The sequence below is a fragment of the Paralichthys olivaceus genome, chromosome 24 (assembly GCF_024713975.1).
Source record: "Paralichthys olivaceus isolate ysfri-2021 chromosome 24, ASM2471397v2, whole genome shotgun sequence".
Lineage (NCBI taxonomy): Eukaryota > Metazoa > Chordata > Actinopteri > Pleuronectiformes > Paralichthyidae > Paralichthys > Paralichthys olivaceus.
The window spans coordinates 5,749,499-5,763,016 of NC_091116.1; the positions used below are offsets into that span (position 1 = coordinate 5,749,499).

Sequence of the window (13,518 nt, forward strand, 5' to 3'; positions counted from 1 at the left end):
AACAACATCGCTCCACCTAACGAGTGAGCCGCTGTCCTCATCGGCCCTGTATGACAGACAAAACAATCAAGGGTCTCATTTAGCATCACTGTGTGGCATTCATACAAAAACTAGACTTACACAAAACTAAATTACTATTTAGAAAACCATGCAGGTTCACCCAATAGATTTTTGAGAAGAGAAAAGAATAGAAACATACTCACCTGGGACTTTTCCTGGCTGGACATTCACCTTTCTATTGTGACAGAGGCATGACAAGACACAACCCTAACACAATTTCACCACTTTCAACAACAGTCATTGTGTTCAAAATAACAGCAGTGTGGAGTTCTATTACTCAAGTCAAACAGGTGGCCGTCATTTAAGGACCAAGGCAGCAAATGTTCTACATGCTAGTTCTAGTGCATTTGTCTGAAAATCACTGGAACATGGGTCATTGTTCACAACAACAGCATACTTTGATTCAAAAGTATCAAGACAACCAGAAAACTACTAACCGCTCAACTACAATCATCTCAAATCCTTTAAAATAACAACCAAAACCACAAAGACATAGAAGCACGCAGCATCTTCAACATCCAACAACACTAACATAATGGAGTGGCCACTCCGATCATCCTGGACTATAATACCTGTACACAGGTGACACAACTTGGTCAACTCCATGCAACACACATGTGAAGCAGTTCTCAAACACACTGCTTGTACAACTAAATACAAGTTCAGTGATTCACAGACAAGACACATCTTCTAGCATTTTTCACTTCTTACAATAAATGTTTGACTTTGTAAAGAACAATGCAGACACTATCTTTTTTTTTTTTTTTTTTCATTTAATTTTTTTATGAACACACTGCTATTATTCTGAACACAACTCTACATCTCACATGGAACAAGCAGCAATAGATCAAATACATTCAAACAATAACTGTTCAAATCTACTCACAAATCCAGCAGTGACACAATCCAGGTGCTTCAACAAACCTGTAACACATGACATGGTTTACAAACACACATTCATATAAAGTCTCTTTTGATTTAATGAACAAACACTGAACTGTACAACCACTTACCACTGTTGATCCTCAGTAACACTGGTGGAACAGCTTAGAGGTTTCTTAGGTCCACATGAAGTACAACCTGGTAGACACAATAACACCTGAAACACATGAAGGACATACAGTAACCAGGACTTATGGCTCACCTGGAGGAACACATACCTACTTGCTGCTAAACAACAATCTTTAAAAGCTGATAATCTATTTTAGATCAAACTCACCATTTTCCATGTGGTTCCCTCCCACCACCAAGGACTTTCAGTACAATGTCTGGAAGTGGACAGAAGTGGTCGTCTTTATTTTTAACAACGTCAGTGTGTACAGATTATTCAGACTATTTGCTCTTAATACATTACTTACCTCAAACAACATCGCTCCACCTAACGAGTGAGCCGCTGTCCTCATCGGCCCTGTATGACAGACAAAACAATCAAGGGTCTCATTTAGCATCACTGTGTGGCATTCATACAAAAACTAGACTTACACAAAACTAAATTACTATTTAGAAAACCATGCAGGTTCACCCAATAGATTTTTGAGAAGAGAAAAGAATAGAAACATACTCACCTGGGACTTTTCCTGGCTGGACATTCACCTTTCTATTGTGACAGAGGCATGACAAGACAGAACCCTAACACAATTTCACCACTTTCAACAACAGTCATTGTGTTCAAAATAACAGCAGTGTGGAGTTCTATTACTCAAGTCAAACAGGTGGCCGTCATTTAAGGACCAAGGCAGCAAATGTTCTACATGCTAGTTCTAGTGCATTTGTCTGAAAATCACTGGAACATGGGTCATTGTTCACAACAGCATACTTTGATTCAAAAGTATCAAGACAACCAGAAAAGTACAAACCGCTCAACTACAATCATCTCAAATCCTTTAAAATAACAACCAAAACCACAAAGACAAGGGAGACAACAGAACACTACCATTCAGATGAATCAGACAATAACCTAAATGACACCTAAGCAAAGTCCCATTGTTGAAGCATGGTAGCACAAGCACAATACTTCAAGACATCGTGGTGACTTATGCCAAAGAGGAGACACCCTTCAAATGTGTCTTTCAACAAGACAACCACCCCAAACACACAAGTAAGCACACAGCATCTTCAACATCCAACAACAACACTAACATAATGGAGTGGCCACTCCGATCATCCTGGACTACAATACCTGTACACAGGTGACACAACTTGGTCGACTCCATGCAACACACATGTGAAGCAGTTCTCAAACACACTGCTTGTACAACTAAATACAAGTTCAGTGATTCACAGACAAGACACATCTTCAAGCATTTTTCCCTTCATACAATAAATGTTTGACTTTGTAAAGAACAATGCAGACACTGCTTTTTTTTCTTTTTTTTAAAAAAAAAACAGCCTCATTTTTAGATTTATTGACAGCTGCCATATCCCCCATACACAACATTTAACAATTATTATGTGCTTGTGATAACTGGACTCATTATGTGGCCCTATGAGGCAAACAACATGTAAAATCACACCATTGATACAAATCATGATGAGAACAATACAATGTATGAGGCCCAGCAGTCTCCACACTGGAAACCTACCTTCTGATGCTAACACAGGAGTTTTCAACAACCTCAGTCCACTGTCCAGATGCACCTCATTGATGACTGATCAGTTAATCACAGTGGAGCTAGAGGAGAGACGAGAGACAAACAGGGACACTACAGGAAACACCCCCACCCTTAAAACAATGATTCAACACTTACATCACATTTCACTAACTAACAACTACAATCAGTGTATTCATTACAATGCATTTGCCAACTAATTACTGCTGCTGGATTCAAAGTGAGCGGCAGACACACAAGTTGTACCACAAGGGAATGTCACTTCACACAAAATGGCTGCCACCACGAGGTGGACAAATCAAACAACAGGTGTTACTCAAGCTACCTTCACGCAACACTCACACAGGTGACCAACACAAACGTGGAGTGCAACACCCACCAAACCAAAAGAGTGACGATTACACCACCTACAAAGTTGCTGCCATTCACCAACACAACATCAATTTCGATGACAAGTACTGCAGCAGTTGAGTCAATTTACTTGGTGACCTTCAACACTAACATTATTTCTGATTTCATTCACATCTCTACTCATTCTCACATATCAACAACTGTTCACACCTTCAGCTTCCTGTTGTTTGTTTTGTGACTTCACAGAAAGTGAATCACTTCCTGTTTGCCAGGTTGTCTTCAAATTAACACTCAAGACATTAACTAGTACAATGGCATGAAACATTACACGTGTTTTAAGAATACCACACTGATTACTTACTTATATTTAGTAGCAGTCATGAGGTGAAGAACTTTCACTTTACTTTTATTCATAATAGAGATGTCACAGTTACCCCTTTTTAAAATATATAAGGTACAGAGTGTAGAATTTAGTGATATCTACTGTTAAAGTTGCATGTTGCAGCTGAACACCTCTCACCTCACCCTCTCCTAAAACATGAAAATAACCTGTGGCAGCTTCAGTTACCTCAAAAGGGATTTAGTTTGTTCAGTCTGGACTACTGTAAAAAACAAGCAGCCTCCATAGAGAGCACCCCCTCGATGTAAATATGGTGTATTTAAATATTAATGGCCTTTTCAACAGTAAATAAAACTATATTCATATAATTTAGATGAAGTGAACTAGTGAAAACATCATGAGGATTATCTGACATTCAATTTCTGCCAATAGATCCCTTTCACCTAAATTTTACACAGTGAACCTTTAAGTGAGAAGATAACAAACAAGTAAATAGGTGGTTGCCACAAATTGGATCAAAAAATAGTAGCATCATCATATCGTGAGTTGCGCTTTTAAAGGGGCCTATTGTGAGATGTTACCTTGATCGCCCACACACGCACAGTAAAACTATCAAAGGGCCCAATCCAGGAATCCTGGACTTGGAGAATTCCTCCCTCTGTCCAGAATTTACACCAACATACCCAGGACACAAAAGCTTCCATCTTGTGCATTTGGAGCAAGAGTTTGCCACATCTTTTGGGGATCTATCATCGTTTATCTCGTCGCTTTGTGCTGCTGTGAGAGGCCTTCAGCGTGACGCAGACAGCTGGAGATCTGCAGGAAATAAGAGTCACAGTTACTCAGGGTTGTGTTCTCCATCAAATCCAACAGCTTAGTGTTTGGGAAATGTACAACTACAACTCACTGTGGATGTTTGGTGATTACTGATTTTGTTTTCAGTTTTATATCAAATCAAATGTCCTTCTACTTATAAGGTCAAAAAAAAACTGAACAACATGGTAGGTAAAAATATAACATAATATATATGAATAGAAGTTCCTATAAATGTTAATTAAACATTTGGAAGGGCCTTTTCGTGATGTCACGCTACATACATACATACATATATATATATATATATACATATATATATATATATTTATTTGGGGTTTGGTAGGGCTGGGTGATACAACACTATTGATAAAATGTGTGGACTCTGCTGACATCTGGTGGTGAAGCTGTGTGTTGCAGCTTCTCCTTCCAAACATGAAAGAATATGTTAGATGACATACTAACCTATGACTTTTTTTGTCATATTTTAGACGACATACTAACCTATGACTTTTTTTTCTTATTATTTTAGACGACATGACATCCTAGAAAAAGTCATAGTATAATATGACGTCTGAAATTTAAATGTATCAAGAGTCGCAGCAGATTCCACTATTAACAAACATGTTAACAATGGAAAAGCTGCAGCAACACGTCAAACACACAGAAGATCCAATAAATGTGTTGATATTTTAAGCAATAGTCACCAAATGATGGGTCTGTGGGCTCCTGGCATCTCCAGCGTACTGGCTCCCTCTACCTCCATCCCTAGCTAATGACAGTAGCAAACATAGCAAACAAATGATACGAGCTTTCCTTAGGAACACACTTTAGTTCATATAAAATACATTTAAATGGAGCAGGGAGCTCAAACGGTGACATTAACATTTTAATAAAGGTCAAATCAGGGCTGAGCGATAAAAGAATATCAATAATGATGTCCAATATATATCAATGTAATGATTATGCATTGTGAAAACAATGATGAGGTAGAGCAGATGCAATAGATGCCACGTGTCTAGTGCAATTCTTTACTCATTCAACAGAGCAATAGTATTAAAACAATTAAAATGATCTAATCTGTTAAATAGAGATGAAACAATAAACCTGTTTCAATTCAATTTAATTTGTATAGCACCAAATCATAATATACATTATCTCAAGGCACTTTAAAATCTCATTTAACATAGAGAAACCCAACAGTTCCCACAATGAGCAGCACTTTGGCGACTGTGGAGAGGAAAAACTCCCTCCCTCCCTGTTTATCGTCATGATCATTATTTTCCATGTATATTGATTTATGATGGTAAATTATATATAATTGGATGTTTTACATGGCTGCAAAACACTATCAATACTTATTGCAATTTAATATTCATCATAAAGGTTATATATACGCATATACGTACCAAGGTTATTATAGTTTTGAAATTGTCATTAGTTTTTATTTTTATTTAGTTTTTCAATTTGCATTTTTATTTCATATAATACACAATACAAATCTATGAAATCAACACGTATTGAACTTGTGTTACTTTGATATTGATGAAAATGAAAAGCTGATCATTATTAAAGTGGACGTACTTTAGTTAGTTTAGGACAAAAGAAGCGATCGAGTGTTTTACAAGAGAATTCCACACGCGCTCAGGTGTGGTTAGCTTGGGATGCTAGCTTAGCTTAGCATCGACACGAGGAACTAATGAGACGAGTTTTGCTCGAAAACGCAAGTGAACAATGAAAAATGTGCAGCGACACGTCAAACACACAGAAGATATAATAACTGTGGATAACGGTGTATAACTGTGTTGATATTTGAAACAGTATTCACCTCGTGAAGATCTACGGGCTCCCGATCCAAGCAGTTCCGCATCCAAGCGGAAGTACCGACTGGCAAACAGGAAGTGGAGCACTCCAATGGGATATATGGAGAAGGGGAACTTCGAATAGACCAAGTTACGTAGACTCGCGGGGGTGGAGTTTCTTTATCTAACTCAAACAATAAATATTGTAAACAATTTCCAAACATTCGTGGGCACGACTGATTTAAAAAAAATGTATAGCACATCATATGATATGATAATAAAATATCACAATCTGTTTATTTAATTTATTTTTAAATGTTATTCATCCCTCATGAGCACATCCATTGACAGGATGATATAAAGTTATTATAATTGATCTTCAGGGTTGTTACTACTCTGAAAAGTATGCACACTTACTGCACTTGGGCTTTTTAATATAATTTGTATACCTTACTATACAATGATTGGGTTTTTTGCATTCTTTTGCCTTAATATACAATTCATCTTGATGATATTATATATATATTATCAGAGAACTATGATGGGAAGAGGGCTGCATTGGACTGAATTATATATTTTCAGCCCCTGTGCCTAAGTACTGCTGTATGTGTATACATTGTAGCTTTAAAGCATGTTTACCTTTTTTTTTGGTTTCTTCCGCACACACACACAATCTCACATTACTTAGCCGAAGCAATATCCTTTAACTGCCCATGTTGGTTTATAGACTTGCTTGGTGAACTGAGCCAGCAGCAGGCAGCCTTGTGCCGTCCGTGCCATGTGGCGTGGCCTCAAATTCACCGTTTTCCTAATTAGGTGTCAGCAAGGATGGCAGATGATGTCTCTTCTCTCCTCCTCAATGTGGACACCAATGTGCTGGGCCTTGGCAAGCAGGAAATCGAAGAGCGGAGGAAATGCGGGCAGCGTGACTGAGTCGCACGTTTTTCTTTACCTTCCATTAACAGACATATCAGTGGTGACGCATACACCAAAAAGTGCCACGGCCCCAAATATTACTGGATCAATCTGGTCTGCCGATATCTTTGGTTTTAGCAATATGATTCACACTGAGCCATTTATTTGCATCCTTCTATCGTGGTTATTTTGTGGACACCAGGTGTTCCCAGTGTGAACTCTGCAGGAACTATTCAACCCAGTTGCGAATTCCTGCTCAGAAAACAGACTTGACGTCAGAATAGGATGAAATTAGCTTCAGTTCCACGAATAACTCTGAAAAGCTTGCATTTGAATTTGGGAGCCACATACATCACACTCCTGCACACAGGGATTATTTACTAACAATTAAACAGAAGGTTATTTCACAAATGAGAGCACTGGTGCACTCCGTGTTGTCATTGTAATGATTACTGATGCTGAAAAGATGGAGTTAATGATGATGATGATGACACTCATTAGTTATTGAGATACCACGAGCTCAAAAGTTCATCGTGGGTATCGATTCATTTGTCAGTGCCTGATAATTACTCGAGGGTTGTTCTGTGTCTTCCTTTCACTTCCTGTCTACAGTCCGAGGTAAACGTTTAAAAAACATGAAACACCAAGAAGAGCGATATTTACTGTGCGTGTTTTGGTTATATGCATATGAATGGAGATAAATTAAATGGCAGACAGCAGATGTATTTCAGCCAATATGCTCCACTTCTTTTGCTCTACGCACCCACTGTTTACCTTCGGACCATTCTGTGTGGCATTTGCATTTTCCCCGTGTCTATGGAGGTTCGAGGAGAACAGTTTCAATCTGAAAAGTGGAATGATACCTTCTCTTACGGCAAAATCAGGGAGAGATTGAGAAAAAATAACACCCGAGGAGCTCCCTACATTTTTCTTTCAACCTTTTTTCTGTCTCCTGCCCCACAGTGCAGCTCTTAAACCCTGCACTACACTTCACTTTGCTCATCTGCAATTTTCTCATCCACCTGAAAACAAGGCATGAATTTCAACTGTGACAATGCACTGTAAAGAATACAGTACTGCACAAAATGTATTTCAATGTGGACTAAACATTCATTAATAGAAAATATGTTTTTTTTTTTTATCAAGATACAATTATTATTCTCTGAGAAATCACATATAATGTTAAAATATTTCACAATATTGAATAATTTGATTTGCCCCTGATCTGAAACAGGACCACAATGTAATTGGATCCTCACTGACCCATATCCCTCCACCTCCACAGAAATCCATCTGGTAATTTTAACATAATCCCTCAGTTAACACAGTTTATTTCTATAGTCACATTCTTTTTTATGGGTCTTAATCCTGTTTACGAACAAACAGACAGAGGGGTGACAACATAACTACCTTGGCAGAGGTAACTAAAGCAAAGTACCTCAAAACTTAAGTACAAAACACACAAGCTACTCCATATTGAATGCAGCGTGTGTATTTGACGGTGCGTTCCACTTATTCCTGTCTTGATGTTTTTCACCCCATTTCATTTATCTGTCAACTTTAGGAAAAGGTACTTTGCCGTTTCAGATTAAAACAAACATTTAGCAACAATTGAATCGATTAGGAATTACGACGACAGATACATTTGTTTTAGCATCAGAGAACTTTATTGACTGCTTTGTGCTGTTTTTTTGGTTTGATTCGATTCATGTGTCAGAATCTGCCTCTGTGGATAATAAATACACGTGTGTGTTTGAGTGTTAAACCTCTCACTCCCATCTTCTCCTCTTCCTCCTCGCAGACTTCAAGGTCACCATGCGGCTATTTCCAGCTCGTCTTCGCTCTCATCCGTGTCGCAAAATGACAATTCAATTCAATTCAATTTTATTTATATAGCGCCAATTCATAATTTACATTATCTCAAGGCACTTTACATTTAAAGGTCAAGACCTTAAAACAATATTAACATAGAGAAACCCAACAGTTTCCACAATGAGCAAGCACAGGCGACTGTGGAGAGGAAAAACTCCCTTATTAACAGGGAGAAACCTCTGGCAGAACCAGGCTCAATGTGGGCGGTCATCTGCCTCGACCGGTTGGGGTGAGGAAAGAAAAGTAAGGGGGGAGGAAAGGAGAGATGGGTGGAAAGCGGGGGAGAGAAGAGAGAGATGAGGTGGAGAGAGAGAGACCGGGAACAATTTGGCACCATCAGTATCAAGGCTGACTATAACAATAACTAAATAAATAATGATGACAATGGTGATGGTAGTCGTTGTTGTCCTGCAGTCCCGGTGCCGGAGTTATCTGAAACGAGATAGAGAGAAGAGCCAGAGGGACGATGGGAGGACAAAGTGACACTTTGACATGATGACATGTTCAAACTAATAAATAAATAAATAAACAGGTGTGGGGGGGGCAGAGAGACAGAGGGAAGTGATGAAGTGCTCAATGCATGATGGGAGTTCCCCCAGCAGTCTAGACCTATAGCAGCACAACTAAGGGATGGTTCAGGACTCACCTGATCCAGCCCTAACTATAGGCTTTGTCAAAGAGGAAGTTTTTTAATTTTACTTTAAATGCTGAGACACTGTCTGCCTCCCCAACCCAGAGTGGGAGCTGGTTCCACAGGACAGGGGCCTGATAGCTAAATGTTCTACCTCCTGCTCTACTCTTACAGACTCTTGGAACCACTAGAGAGCCTGTGTTTTGGGAACGAATAAGGTGTTATCAGCTCTTTGATATATGAAGGGGCATGATTGTTGAGGGCTTTAAAAGTGAGGAGCAGGATCTTGAATTCTATTCTAAATTTTACCGGGAGCCAATGTAAGGAAGCTAAGACAGGAGTGATATGATCTCTCCTTCTAGTTCCTGTCAGCACTCGTGCTGCAGCATTTTGGACCAACTGGAGACTTTTAACAGTCTTCATGGAGCATCCTGCTAATAGAGAGTTGCAGTAATCTAATCTAGAGGTTACAAACGCGTGGACTGGTTTTTCAGCATCCTGCTTAGACAGGATGTTTCTAATTTTGGTAATATTGCGCAGATGGAAGAAAGCCGTCCTAGACACTAGTTTAATATGGGGGTCAAATGACATGTCTTGGTCGAACAACACTCCAAGGTTCCACACAGTGGAGCTGGAAGCCAGACTGACACCATCCAAAGTGACTATCTGGTCAGACAGTGTTTCTCTGAGATGTTTAGGGCCAATTACAACAACCTCAGTTTTGTCTGAGTTTAAAAGTAGAACATTTTGGGTCATCCAGGCCTTGGTATCTTTGAGACATTCCTGAAGTTGAAATAGGCGATTAGATTCATCATGCTTCATGGAAATATACAATTTGTTTAGACATAAATCTGGTGCTATGGTTTCAGGACCAGACAATGTATCAGTGTTATTCACTGGGAGGAGGTGGTGGATTTTATCCCTGATGGTTGTAATTTCATTAGTGAAGAAGCTCATGAAGTCATTGCTTCTCACATCTAGAGGAATAGATGGGTCAGTAGAGGTGTGACTTTCTGTCAGCCTGGCTACAGTGCTGAAGAGGAACCTGGGGTTGTTCCTATTTTCTTCTATTAGTAATGAATAATAAGAGGTTTGGGCATTTCTAAGTGCTTTTTTGTCATTTATAAGGCTATTCTTCCAGGCTAGGTGGAAGTCTTGGCGATTGGTGGAACGCCACTTCCTTTCTAGCTTCCGCGATGTGTTTTAGAACGCGCGTTTGGGAATTATACCACGGAGCTAATCTCCTCTGACTTAGTTTCTTCTTTTTTAATGGGGCGACAGCTTCAAGTGCTGTTTTTAGTGAGGCTGCAGTACTATTTACAAAGTTATCAACTAGTGTGGGAGTAAGGTTTTGATAATCTTCTTGTATTGTACTGAGACATGGCTGAGAGGGAAGTGAGGAGGGGAGCAGTTCTTTAAATTTGTGAACAGTTTTGTCGGATAAAAATCGACTGTAATAGAATTTCCGTCCAGAATTGACGTAATTAAGAACAATGCAGACACTATCTTTTATTTATTTATTTATTTTTTATTAACACACTGCTATTATTTTGAACACAACTCTACATCTCACATGGAACAAGCAGCAATAGATCAACTACATTCAAACAATAACTGTTCAAATCTACTCTCAAATCCAGCAGTGACACAATCCAGGTGCTTCAACAAACCTGTAACACATGACATGGTTTACAAACACACATTAATATAAAGTCTCTTTTGATTTAATGAACAAACACTGAACTGTACAACCACTTACCACTGTTGATCCTCAGTAACACTGGTGGAACAGCTTAGAGGTTTCTTAGGTCCACATGAAGTACAACCTGGTAGACACAATAACACCTGAAACACATGAAGAACATACAGTAACCAGGACTTATGGCTCACCTGGAGGAACACATACCTACTTGCTGCTAAACAACAATCTTTAAAAGCTGATAATCTATTTTAGATCAAACTCACCATTTTCCATGTGGTTCCCTCCCACCACCAAGGACTTTCAGTACAATGTCTGGAAGGGGACAGAAGTGGTCGTCTTTATTTTTTTACAACTTTAACAACGTCAGTGTGTACAGATTATTCAGACTATTTGCTCTTAATACATTACTTACCTCAAACAACATCGCTCCACCTAACGAGTGAGCCGCTGTCCTCATCGGCCCTGTATGACAGACAAAACAATCAAGGGTCTCATTTAGCATCACTGTGTGGCATTCATACAAAAACTAGACTTACACAAAACTAAATTACTATTTAGAAAACCATGCAGGTGCACCCAATAGATTTTTGAGAAGAGAAAAGAATAGAAACATACTCACCTGGGACTTTTCGTGGCTGAACAATCACCTTTCTATTGTGACAGAGGCATGACAAGACACAACCCTAACACAATTTCACCACTTTCAACAACAGTCATTGTGTTCAAAATAACAGCAGTGTGGAGTTCTATTACTCAAGTCAAACAGCTGGCCCTCATTTAAGGACCAAGGCAGCAAATGTTCTACATGCTAGTTCTAGTGCATTTGTCTGAAAATCACTGGAACATGGGTCATTGTTCACAACAACAGCATACTTTGATTCAAAAGTATCAAGACAACCAGAAAACTACTAACCGCTCAACTACAATCATCTCAAATCCTTTAAAATAACAACCAAAACCACAAAGACGTGGGAGACAACAGAACACTACCATTCAGATGAATCAGACAATAACCTAAATGACACCTAAGCAAAGTCCCATTGTTGAAGCATGGTAGCACAAGCACAATACTTCAAGACATCATGTTGACTTATGCCAAAGAGGAGACACCCTTCAAATGTGTCTTTCAACTAGACAACCACCCCAAACACACAAGTAAGCACGCAGCATCTTCAACATCCAACAACACTAACATAATGGAGTGGCCACTCCGATCATCCTGGACTACAATACCTGTACACAGGTGACACAACTTGGTCGACTCCATGCAACACACATGTGAAGCAGTTCTCAAACACACTGCTTGTACAACTAAATACAAGTTCAGTGATTCACAGACAAGACACATCTTCTAGCATTTTTCACTTCATACAATAAATGTTTGACTTTGTAAAGAACAATGCAGACACTGCTATCTTTTATTTTATTTTATTGTTTATAACACACTGCTATTATTTTGAACACAACTCTACATCTCACATGGAACAAGCAGCAATAGATCAACTACATTCAAACAATAACTGTTCAAATCTACTCACAAATCCAGCAGTGACACAATCCAGGTGCTTCAACAAACCTGTAACACATAACATGGTTCACAAACACACATTAATATAAAGTCTCTTTTGATTTAATGAACAAACACACTGAACTGTACAACCACTTACCACTGTTGATCCTCAGTAACACTGGTGGAACAGCTTAGAGGTTTCTTAGGTCCACATGAAGTACAACCTGGTAGACACAATAACACCTGAAACACATGAAGGAAATGGAGTTATGGCTCACATGGAGGGACACACACCTAGTTAGCAAGTGCAGCAAGTTTACCCAATAGATTTTTGAGATAAAACAAGAATAGAAACTTACTCACCTGGGACTTTTCGTGGCTGGACATTCACCTTTCTATTGTGACAGAGGCATGACAAGACAGAACCCTAACACAATTTCACCACTTTCAACAACAGTCATTGTGTTCAAAATAACAGCAGTGTGGAGTTCTATTACTCAAGTCAAACAGGTGGCCGTCATTTAAGGACCAAGGCAGCAAATGTTCTACATGCTAGTTCTAGTGCATTTCTCTGAAAATCACTGGAACATGGGTCATTGTTCACAACAACAGCATACTTTGATTCAAAAGTATCAAGACAACCAGAAAACTACAAACCGCTCAACTACAATCATCTCAAATCCTTTAAAATAACAACCAAAACCACAAAGACATAGAAGCACGCAGCATCTTCAACATCCAACAACACTAACATAATGGAGTGGCCACTCCGATCATCCTGGACTACAATACCTGTACACAGGTGACACAACTTGGTCAAGTCCATGCAACACACATGTGAAGCAGTTCTCAAACACACTGCTTGTACAACTAAATACAAGTTCAGTGATTCACAGACAAGACACATCTTCTA

General features: G+C 39.0%; 2 long non-coding RNA genes across 2 annotated transcripts; both read right to left on the reverse strand.

Annotated features, from left to right (window-relative positions):
• Positions 1–1,279: 1,279 nt before the first annotated feature.
• LOC138406991 (uncharacterized) lies at positions 1,280–7,020 on the reverse strand. Its single transcript, XR_011240388.1, has 4 exons — positions 6,002–7,020; positions 4,881–4,945; positions 1,419–4,176; positions 1,280–1,328 (listed from the first exon to the last, which is right to left on the reverse strand). It is a non-coding gene; the product is annotated as an uncharacterized lncRNA (long non-coding RNA).
• A 3,880-nt stretch (positions 7,021–10,900) lies between these two features.
• Positions 10,901–11,399, reverse strand: LOC138406996 (uncharacterized). Its single transcript, XR_011240394.1, has 2 exons — positions 11,153–11,399; positions 10,901–11,063 (listed from the first exon to the last, which is right to left on the reverse strand). It is a non-coding gene; the product is annotated as an uncharacterized lncRNA (long non-coding RNA).
• Positions 11,400–13,518: the final 2,119 nt, after the last annotated feature.